The 12,237-nt window shown below is 40.0% G+C and overlaps 1 protein-coding gene across 7 annotated transcripts in view; it reads left to right on the top strand.

Moving 5' to 3' along the window:
* Positions 1–12,237, top strand: part of mub (poly(rC)-binding protein mub) — an 84,961-nt gene that overhangs the window by 38,115 nt on the left and 34,609 nt on the right. Inside the window, exon 1 of one of the 7 annotated variants that reach the window (XM_066739738.1) lies at positions 9,787–9,993. The exons of 2 other annotated variants lie outside the window; for them this stretch is intronic. The gene's annotated coding sequence lies outside the window, so the exon portion shown is untranslated. Of the gene's footprint in view, positions 1–9,786; positions 9,994–12,237 lie in introns of those variants that run through there. 4 more of the 7 variants (XM_066739734.1, XM_066739733.1, XM_066739739.1 and 1 more) reach the window with 4 other exon arrangements.

Below are 12,237 nucleotides of genomic sequence, written 5' to 3'. Positions count from 1 at the left end.
TTGTTATGTAATTTGGTAAATAATGACAATATTAAAAAAAATACAACAGTTTTCTTCCCAGAAGTAATCCATCAATCTAAAGTTTCCTACAGACTCAAATTTTTCAGGTTCCCTGTACACTAAACGTATACCATTTACAGCTAAAAACATTTCAACATAATCGCCGTGACACGTTAAAGAGATACTGGACGCCATATTTAATAGCTTTTATCTATAAACACATGCAATTTACACGTTTACAAACTGACAAGAAAAAAAAAGAAAAGACATTAATTCAATTATACTTTTTTTTAATAGCCCGAATAAAATTATTGACTCATTCTACTGAATTCTACAAAACAGCTGATCGAATTAAAAATCCTCATTGGGATCAAATGAAATTTAACCATTTGATTTTTGTATAAGATCATCAAAACTAATTAAGCAATTAATTTCATTGGCACTATCGAAAGGAAGATTTATATTGGAATTTAATCATTTTTCACAGTGGTAGAATGTACCAATCGGCAGGCGTGAATGTAGACACACGCGAGCACTTATCAGTAACACGATAATGCAGTGGCATGCAGCGAGTGAGCTTCCCCTGTATCGCTAAAAATTTCATTACTCGATTATGCGAAATTCGATTGCATGGTCTGGCTCAGCGAGAGATATAATTAATCAGATTCCGTGGGACGCAATGTATGTAAATTGTATATATATATATATAGTATATACATACATATATTTATGAATTCTATAGCGCATCAACGTTACGTAAAAGCTGTAATTGAGTATTAAGCATTTCACTGAGTGAATTATGCGGCCAGGCAAATGTAGCAGGTCGATTCGAAATAATTAAAGCAACCGAGAGAGAGAGAGAGAGAGAGAGAGAGAGAGAGAGAGAGAGAGAGAGAGAGAGGAGCGTAAGATTATGGCCATATAGCACGGCTTAAAATGGTCAATTAACATTCACGGCAAACGTCACACAAGGGGATGTTCCGGTAATTCTCCTGACGCACCACGTCCTATCGTATCTCGTCCTGTCCCTCGCTGATGCTTGGATCCTGCTGGCTGCTCCTGGCTGGTGCCACCAATACCACCAACTTCCATCACCAACACCGTCTTCCCATTTACCTGCTCGCGTTATCGCTAACTACATAGAAACTCGCGAGACGAAAAGTGACACTCACACGAGTTAAGAATTAGCGTATACAAGCAGTGAGAATAATTTTTCAGTCAATGTACAATTTTTCGTTATAGCAGCGAACAAAATTAATCCATACGATAAATAATTTATTTATACAGCGAATTTTTCATTATTTAATAAACATATTCGTTATATTAGTAAATTATTTATTGCATCAATCAATTTTGTTCACTGTTATAAAGAAAATTTGTTTATTAGATGAAAAATTATTCTGTGCATCTTTTCTCGAGTTGTCCCGTGTACTAACCCGAAACACTTCGTGTTAATTAATAAGCGATGTAACGATTAATTAATAATATAATAAAGGTAGAAAGTTTACCTTGTTAAATTAAAGCGCTTCGACGACGGTGAATTTTCTGATTAATTTCAGAGGCTAAGTGTAAAGCTGGAAGATAAGTGATGGTAGTGGTGCAGAAGAGGGAGGAATTTTAGCACTAGTAATCGAGTAATTGAATTGCAACGCATAGGAATGAACAAATTGCTAATCGAGATTTGAGCATTTTTATTAATTATTTACAAATTCCACTTATTCTTATTAAATATTTATAATACAATTCTTATCCTAGTTTTATTTTGTAAATAATTTCGTTTTGTTACTCATAGATGTTTATATCTTGTTTTTCTAGAAATTGCCACTTGGCCTGTCCGTTTTATTATATACTTACACTCCTTGATTATTGGGAGGTTTAATATTTCGAGGACTCTCAATGTCGCTCGTTATAGTTGGTCGACGTAGTTCATCCTGCTTTTGTTGCTCAAACGCAATTTTCTTTTTTTATAATCCATCGATTGTCTCGAGACGAGAAAGATTCGTGAAAAATGTTAGGGAAGCCTCGATCGTCAAACTGTCGCACGAGCAATCAAACTTTAGCTGGGAGCGAAGTAGCGAGAATACTGACGTAAGCCTCGAACGTAATCCATTATAGTGGAAAAGGTTTGAATTTGGGTCGACGAAGTTTAACAAAACAAAACTTTAACGTTATCAGAGGCAGCAATTATTGTTTGGTCAGTGGGAAAGCTACGTGCACACACTCGCTCGTACAAATTCATAACTGACTCTGCCAGAAAAAAAAACCTCTGGCAGCAGCAATTTTATTCTACGACGACTTGCCAAAGAGGTGGATGTCAGTTTTGAAAATTAATTAAAAACATCAAAAAACCTGCTCTCTCTCGAAAAATGTGATTATTATCGCCAACCCGACGTAGCGCGATAAATAGCTTGAAAAACACTGTGCATTGCATACTTTCATCCCTTATACACGTTGCACGAGCTAATTAAAAGAGTCATCTCGTTCCGGCCTCGACATTCATACCTAAATATTCCACGGTTCCTACGAATTTCATTGATCCACCGTCAGTGAATATTTGCCACGTTTCAACGTTGTATCACGATCGTTTACGATGAGGCCCGAGCGACAAGAAGGACCAGATAATATTATACCGCTTGGGACTCGAATTATTAAACAGAACGTTCTCCAAATTATTAGGAAATTGAGTCTTTACGCAATTTCGCAGACTCTTCATAGAAATTTTTGTTCGATATAAAATGGAGTTACCTGTCGTGATTTTGAAAAAAAAATATTGATGCAATTTTTAAGTTCAATGAGAAAAGCTTTTGAGCAATTTTTAGACTTCTTTGACACCGCAAATTGTTTCTTACTTTGTGATACAGAAACCTGACTACATGCAAATTCAATGTGTATCAACGCCTGTAATATGTTTACCTTCCAAAGTACTCCAAAATCCACTAAAGATTTCCCTTTACCTCAACTACAATTCATAATTACAAATGGAATGATTTATCAAACACGAGTAATGTTATGTTTCATGGAGAACAAAAAAAAATATTAATTTACCGATATATGACGAGGAATAATTTTTGCGTTGATGTAAAATTGTGGCAATATTTGTTGGGTACGCGTGAAGCAGACTTGGCAAATGGGAGTGGCGTGTGACAGTTGATCGTTGGGCGAGCTCAGGCAGAGTCTGGGAATGAAAATAAATAAAAATTGGATTGTGCGAAACGTGCGTAAAATCAATCTCTGCTCGCGCGCGGTGGTAAGAGTGAATTAAAAAAAGAAAGCTAAATGGAGTTGCGGTGGAACAGCAGTCACGATACTTTATATTTGAGCCGTGCTATACGTAGCGTTTGAATAGATCCGTGCGTTGAATAAGCTATTCAAGGATGCATCAGATTTATGGGGCCCCCTGCCGTCGCCTATATTTGTCACTTTATTATTCACGGAGTGTGTGGACAAGCCTGTATAGACGTGTTGACTCTTCGCTAAGCTCACTTGCATCGTCCAGCAAGGGCGCCTTTTTTCACATGCTACTCGGCCCTCTCTTTATATATATATATATATATATATACACAGAGACGCGTCAGAAGAGAAAAAAATCGTCATCTCATTCTCTCGCCAAAGCTATCGCGTTTTTAGAAAGCTGGGGAAAAAATACGAGGGATGCACGCGCGGAGCAACTAACGCGAACGTTCATAGTACGTAGAAGGGTGGGAGATATCGATTTTAGAAGAATTTTCAATGCTACAGAATATTTTTCGTCACTGCCCGAAGCGTCGAAAGTAATCAGAGGGAAAATTTGGGCGAAACGTCGATATATCGCGTGTAATGGCTTCTGGGCATATCCCGGTCTGGAGCTTTCATTTTCTAAATCTTCGAGGGCGCCCCCACCAGACACCCAACGGCATTTTCATTTCCGGTTAAATTCTCCATTTTCACCCACTCCGAACGCCACGCGGCATACGAGAAACGACGGGCCGCCAACTGTACGAGGGATAAGCCGAAATCTCGTCGATATCCAAGTCAAACCAGCCCACTGGAAAGCAAAGACGAAGAGTCCTTTCAGGAAGTTTGATCAGCCATCCTTTCCACTCTTGTCACTTTCCTTCCTCGGATCCTTCTCATTCCTGCACATACACAACTTTATCCATCGACGATCCACGAAGACCCTGGAAAAATTCCTCGCAAACTTTTCTAAAATTCACCGGAGAATAATCGCAGGAGAGTCTGGATACTCCACGAGTTTATTTCTACTAATTCGTTAATTACCAAAGACTGGGGAAACTCGCTTGAAAAAGTCCTCGCTGGCTTTGTAGGTTAGGCTAGGTTATAGCATGGAAGAAAGTTGAGAAAAATTTCCATGCAAATCGGTGCTGCCCCCGTCTCTCAAGTCCGTGCGCGATGAGAAGCTTCCGAGTTTGGCCGAGCGAGCGCTGCAGGTCCTCTTCTTGGTGGTGGTGTTGCTGCTAGTGGTGGTGGCGTTGGGTAGGGAAGAAAGAGCGAGAGATGCCGATTAGCATAGTGGAACGAGGGAATTAACTTCAGTTTAATTAGTAATTGCTGAATATAAGGGAGTGCATACAAGGAATTCGCGTTGGTTGCTGAATTCGTTGAGAATTAGAGTTGAGGTTAGGTGAGAAAGATCGTTAGCCGTTATAACCGTAGTCGAATGATTCCTGAATTGTTGGAATTCCTGGAACACCGTTGTGTCCCTTCGCGATGGGTAAACAGGCTTTGCTCGCTGCTAACTGTATTTGTAGTAGTGGTAAACAGAACACGTACGACGCACCCCCCTCTATCGTTCTCTCGTATCAACACATGCATATGCATGCTTCGGCAGACAGCCAGTCAGCTCGTGAGCCGCTTAATAGCGCACTACGAAATTCAATCGAGTTTCCAGGATTGCCAAATCGCTGACAAATAACCCGTTCGAGCCGCGCGTTCTCCATCATTAACGTTAAACTTAAATTGCCACGCGATACGAAACTTTCCAGTAAGTAGTGCGTTCATCGCTAACCGCGCGCTTTCGTCCTACCATCAAGAGAAATAAAACCTCTGCGAATCAGGCAAGCCAATCATAATATCCGACCAATGAATTTCATCCTATGCACGGATCAGTCAACAAGGATCAGCCGCAAAAGACTCGAGTCCCTAATTGTCCATTTACATCGAACTTCGAATCAATTTATGCTAAGCCGAAAGATCTGAAGAGAGAAGGGGATTTTCAGAAGAAATAACCTTATAAAATTTGTAGATATAGATCTTAATTAAAAAGTTATCAAGGATTAAAGATTCTTTAATTGGAAGCATTCTATTGGTAAATGGTTTGTCCCAGAGACCGACGCTGAAAGATTACTTTCCAAGCTTTTATTTTTATCGATTAATTTATCAATACTAATATAACTTTATTCGTTAACTCTTCTACCTTTACAGTATTCGACGGTAGTTTATTAATTTGATCCAAAACACGATGTCGATGTATCATGCAAGGATTGAAAATATTACCAACGTGAAGTATTATTTAAACTTGACTGACAAATAATTCATTTAACTCCAGTATGGAGTTTTATGGACACAATAAGGGACTGTACAAAGCGAGATGCTTAACACGCCCTGGAGCATAGAGACACAGACGTAAGAAAATGTTATTTTGTTAACTATAGAAGACGTCAAATATTTGCACAGGACACTTTTTAAACACCTTTCTACTCGCACTCAAAGAGGTCATCGACAAAAACTTGATATTTCTTTAGATTTACACAGATGACCTAATATATAAACAAACTTACAATTACTTCGATAATTAAAAGTATCTAAAGCAATACATCTGTAACAATCTGTATGTAACCAAAGTTAAGCTATAAATTGAAACAATTAAAAAATTATTAGAAAACTTCTCAACTTGTTCTTGTATACTCAATTTTACAGACTGGAGCTTTATAGGAGCGTTTCTGGAACGTTCCCAACGCTACGTTTGATTGGTCCTCGTATCAGTGAAATAGAACACCAAAGAACAGCAGTATCAATACTCGTGCTATAACACGTGTATCGCAATGTAATCATAATGTCCTTCCGATGGATTTGAGTTAACAAGGGTGAGCCACGAAAGGCTGAAATTTCAAATTTTCCATTTGTAGAAATAATCGGCAATTATTTGGACACGGATGATCCATTTTGGTGACTGGCAGCAGCCTAGTCGGTTGGAATCATGACCCACTTAGCGCGATAGTCGTTAGAATTTCATCAGAAGCACCTGCCGCGAGGAATAGATCGGGATGACGTTGCCCAGGGTTATTTCTAACGAGGTCTGATTAAACAAGTGACTGTGTTCTGTGTTCCTACAGTTCTGTCCATCTGTCTCTCTGTGGACGGTGCAACAAAGAACGAGTGAGCTGTGCGACAGAATCGACCCTCCCAACCGTTAACACAGAGTGAGGGAGGGGGGAGAGCAACTAGAGGAATAAAGAGGAGACGCGAGAACAAAAACCTTCGAGCTGAATGAAAGAGTCTCCATACCCCCGGCTAATCTCTCTCGCAGCCTCTAACCAACGTGCACGCGCACACAGCAAAGCACACGAAAAACGCACAATTAATTCAAGAATCGAAACTAAACAACCAATCCCGTGTCTCTGCGGTGCTCCCACATGTGCACTGCAATTAAAACTAAACAATCTTTGCTTTCCTACATCAGGGATGTTTAATTTCAGCTTGGTTAAAATTTCCTACAAAAGTTTCGCGACTCACTGTACTTTCAAATTAAACGGTTCAATCGAGCATTGTAAAACCTCATTTTTTCCTCGGTTCTACGAATTATTTATTTACAGGCTTCATAGAAGCGAATATTGAGAGTTTCTCTGTTCTTCCATTGTGACTGTGTGTATATGCTTACTAGAATTTCGTGGAAGCTGTGAATCGAAGGTAAACAAAGGAGGGGGGGGTTTGAAATCTTGTCGAAATCGAGCAGGCAGCACTTACCGTTTCATTTCTCTCACGTGGAAGTCCTTTGGCTTCCTCGGCTGGAAAGTTTCCGTAGAAAGGTTCCCTTTTCAGGGGACTCTCCTCATCGAAACTGGCGAAAAATCCAGAGTGGAACAACGCCGGCATCCTCGTTTGTTATTGGGGAGTGTGCACGAACGAGCGAGCATGCAACGCACCCTCGACTATCCGTCTCGCTTTTAAAGCCGGCAAACGTGCGTGGTACGCGTACTACACGCTCCAACGGGAACGTGAGATACGGGGACCTCGACGAGTTTAAGAGGGTGCTGAGACGTGGCAGAGGCGCAAAAACTTTAGACGGACGGGCATGGTCAAAGCAAAACTAAAGCTGAAGCCTTACTCGAGGTGCGAGCGAGACTTTTAATTAACCTTCCTATCACCATCCTTTTCTCATCGTTAAAAGGGTCTTCTCGTGGAAACGCTACCTTTGGATAGTGATTAGATGGAATTTTTTTTAATACTGTAGTTGTACCGTTATTCATTCCTTTCTTGAAAATTTTCTTCTAATGAAAAGTAAAAAGAAGAATTTCAATTTATGTAAAGCACTCAGTTCCAATTTCCACGTTCACGTATTAACAATTTTTAAATGATACTTTTTAGTAATTTTATAATATCTATGTTTCTTTTGGAATTGTTACTATTTCTACCTTTTCTTATCTAAATTAATATGTATTTTTTGAAATTAAATTTATGGTTACCTTTGTTGCTTAAAAGTTTTCTATACACGGTGATTTGCAATATTTCTTTATAAAATAGAAGCTAGTAAAATAGCAAAGTATACGTTGAGTCTTAAATAATTAAATTGCTACTCTGGTAGACAAAAATTATTAAAAATAGTACATAAAGTTTACCTGGGCTTCTCCTTGAAATGTAATTTCTTCCTTTGTAGAATTATTAGAAAAACAATATGAAGCTGTTGGAAGTGGAACAAGATCACAGGAATCGGTGGATGTGTCGGTTGTGAAGAGCCGACATGAATACGTTATAGCAAAGTATATTCCGGTCCGGCTTTCACGACAAACGCTTTATTCCTCCCATGAAAGGAGAATCTTGAAACTGTGCTGACGTCTATTCTCAATCCGAGCCACTAAAATCCAGAAAATACATTTCTTCGATTTACCAGCCGCTGTTTCAGCCTGTACCCTGATATATCAAATTTAAACCACACCGATGTTCTATTTAAGGACCTTTATCCACGATTCTCCATCTCCGATTCAATCAAATTCTCTCTTCGTCTCTCGTCTCGAATACTACAGTGTATCTTCTTCACAAAAGCTCCTACATCTATATATTTCAAAAAAGTTTAACCATTATTATCATAGTAATTAACTGTGTATAGTGAAACGAACAGTCTCGTAACCAAACATAACCTTACTTTCCAAAATAATTGCATTCTGCACTGTCTGAAATGATCGTTAAACGTTCAACAGTCGCAAACGCTCAAAGTACGTAATAATCATTATGGTAGGATTGCCCTATAACGATTTACCCAGTGTGTTGACGTAAGATTCTAAGAACGTTCCGTTTATTTACTTATGCGCGAGACTCATCGAACGAGATGTGGTAAACGGAGGCTGCAGTGTTTGATAAACGATTTTCTCCCGTGTGTCTCTACGTATCATCTATGTCGTCCCTATTACTTCCGTGGCTTTTAACCGATTACGGTTGGCTTAGCGGCATCCAAGGCCCGACAGATTTTGCAGGCCAATGATTTCAAGCTAGGAGAAAGCTCGATGCAACGAAGCGCGCGCATGATTTTACATGAACGATCGGATAGCAATCGACTAACGCGGCCATGGGGTTCATCATCACTTTATTACACATATACATGCATTGGGTATCCTCCATCCGTGTATCGATTTTTTATTGCTTCGTTTCTCAATGTTCTGTCCTCTACATGCATACCGGCTATTTCTAACCTTATTCTCACTTAGCAATTATTCTCGTCACAACTGATAACCTCCTCTTGCAACTCCATTGATTTTTGTACATAGTTAAAAATAGTACCTGCAGGCTACAGCTCCAAGATATATATATATGTTTCTTCTTGTTGCTTCTATAAATTCGTTTATCCTCATTATCAACTTTAATTCGTCAGCATCCACTTGAAAGTTAGAAACTCTTAACGGACGCGCCATCTATCCATCCGACGCTTCAGCTTGCGAAAAGTTGAATTGTTCGGGAACGAATTTGGAACAACGACAATCGACTTTTCGATAAACGTTATTTCCTCTCTAATGCGAAAGTTAGAGCTTGTGTCTGTGTAAATTGCTGGCAAAATTGAGCTCAAAGATTTTCTACGGTGTTATATCGTTGTAATTATAAATAGAATAGCGTAACACGAGTGATTACCGAGAGTGATTCGAGAATCGAATTGCGCGGTAAGAGGAAAGTCAATGAACGACGGTCGGTGATTGGCTGAGAATAGACTGAGCTAGCACAAGTTGGGAAGGCTGACGGTAGAGGAACGGCATTGGCTGTTTTCAATAAAATTAACTATCGAATATTCGATATTGGCTATTACCGTTGGATCCTATAATTTAAATCAATGGCACTAGGGAAGATTTTAATAAGGAATCAGAATTTTACTGCGACTGAGTAGATTCTGCGCAGAACTATTTAGTATCTGGGGAGGTGGAAAAGATGGCGCCAGTGATTGGCGGTAGCCCGGAAAGCGCGCGCGATGATGACGACTACTGCGCAGGCAGAGGTGCGCATCGAAGAACGGAACGGAAGAAAGCGAGGGAGAGAAAGAGAGAGGTAGCGAGAGCGAGACAGTGGGAGGAACGAAGAGAGTAGCAGCCGAGGCAGGCAAGCAGCGCTAGGGAGCAGAACGCAGAACTAGCAAGCAGGCAGACTCGTTCGCGTTCCGCCGAGCTGGTGCAGTTATCCTGTGTCGCGTAGAGTGTAGTGTTTTTCTTACTTTCCTCCCCTTTTCCGCGCGTCGTGCGTAGTGTGCGTCGATGAAGTGTTCCGGGCATCTTCCCCATGATTAAGGAGTGCAACAAGGTAAAAGAATAGTTATCCTTTAGCGGCCGCGCCCCACGAAAGCCAAGAAAGCAACATCGAGAGAGACGGAGCTTCTCGGTTCGGTTCGATTTTCGCCGTTTGGGACGCTTAACCGCTTCGGTGCGCCACCATAGCACACACGCCGCACCGGCATTTTCTCTCTCTCGCCGAAGCATTCAAACGTTCGATCATTAAAACTGCGTAATTCTTCCCACATTGACTCCCACCTCTTTTTTTCACCGATATATCAATTCTCAACCGACGATAAATCCCCTTCTTCCATCGAACTCGTCGGCTTTTCTCTTTTGTCTACGTATAACAGTCAGCACGCACCGTGATCTCTCAACGACGCTGCTCTCTTTCAAACTTTCCTTGCCGAGTCTTTGCCTTCCTTACCAATCTATTCTTTTTTGTTGTCATGTGTTTGCGGGAAAACGGCTCTTGATACATGGAATTCCAAGAATCTCCAGTGACCTGTGAAGTGTTTTCGTGATACAGTAAGCAATTTGCTTTCGCGATATAACAATAGAGGAATATCGAGATAGCCATTGTAGGAAGTTGGTGCTCGAAAACCAGACGAACTGCTTCTCTTCCCTTTGAGTATTATTGCCAAAGGGAGCGAGGTAGAGAGAGAAAGAGAAAGAGAGAGAGAGAGAGAGGCGGAACGAAAGAGAAGAGTGTAAGTGTATGTGTGTGCGAGATAGAGAGCGAGGAAGAGAGAGAGAGAGGATTGGCGAAACGAAGAGAGACCGATATTCTGCTTCGCGGATTGGTTTTCTGTCGTGACTGTACCGCTTCTGGTCGTCGACTTGCCTCTTCGACTCTTTTTTTCCACGCGCTACGTTGTGGATGCGCGCCATTTATTCCACCGCATCAATAAATTTGCCATTTTCTCCATCCAAAAAGTAACTATTTAGTAATTATACAAACGAAACGACTGTATCTCGCTTTCTTGAATCAGACCAATCAACATTTTTCCTTATTCTTATTCTCCATCGAGCTACTCGAAAGCCTAACCGTCGTCAACTTGTACAATCGATATTTTATTATTTATAAAATACGCGTGACAATTTAAACCCTATACTGCTTGCACGCTCGAATGTTTGTTTCAAGAAGCATTGTTAGACTACGCGGTATTGTACCACGTATTCATTTGTCTCGAACGTTGCTTCGTTAAATCCGTCCTTAGATAAGAAGAAGCAGCCGGTTTTCAGTAATTATGTAAGAGTTTGTGTGATGGTTAGGATAAGTTTTTCTAACGTATGCAGAGGCGCCACGGTTCAAGCTAAATATCAAAGATACGGATTTTATTGAAATTCAATTGAAATTGTGAGCATAACGGAACGTAGATTGCACTAAATTCCGCGACTCCAATTGCATCGCGGGCAGCAGTAGTAGAGCGAAACGGTTACAATCTCTTGTGTGTAGATGTGTTACCCATTAAAGAACCGGCAGGTTTAGTACAGTCTGCTACTCACCTCGTACGCGGATCTTTATTCAACTTTTTCAGCCTTAATAGTGTACCTGTAAGTTAATAAAATTTAGGAGTTTAAACAAAAAAAGAAATTATTAAATAAATCCAATACTGGAAGGAATTGCTTAAAATCCCTTAAATCCATATTTATTCAAGGACAGTCTGTTACAAAAATTCCATGTAGATGGATCTTAACGCGAATTTTTCAAATCACAATAGTGTACGTGTTTTAGTATAATTTAAATAGTACATAATTTTTAAAAATCCAGTAATTCAAAAATTCAATAATTACGCAAATTGGCTAGAATTAAAAATGTGGCTTCTATTATAAGTGAAATATGTATCAGTGTTTGCTTGTTATTACCCATTCTTTGAAAATATAGAGACTGCAGAGATCGAGCTATGATGCAATTTTTAATGAGAAATTTGGTAATGTTAGAAAGCTTTGAAATACGGACGTGTTTCCTATTAGCGAACCGGCAGGTTTGGTACAGTCCGTGAGCTCGGCTCGTACGCAGATCTCGATGCAACTTTTTCACCTTACGTCGGTACTATATAGGCTAAATCTTCCATTCGAGACGCCCAAGAAATATCAGCTCGTGATTCATCCAAGGATTATCAACTTGGAAAACTCGTCTCTCTCGCACGCAAGCTATGCCAAATTCAAACAGAAAATTGACTAGTCAAATAAATACATAAAAACGAAAGAATTAACCTTTAATTCCGTCCAACCAAATCAAATTGCACGAACAATTGGAAATTCGCAAGAA

This window comes from Prorops nasuta, unplaced genomic scaffold (genome assembly GCF_024137725.1).
Source record: "Prorops nasuta isolate Cenicafe-Biocafe unplaced genomic scaffold, Cenicafe_Pnas_1.2 PNAS00021, whole genome shotgun sequence".
Taxonomy (NCBI): Eukaryota; Metazoa; Arthropoda; class Insecta; order Hymenoptera; family Bethylidae; genus Prorops; species Prorops nasuta.
Note: the sequence above shows the minus strand (reverse complement) of the source record. Positions and strands in the feature narration are given on the sequence as shown.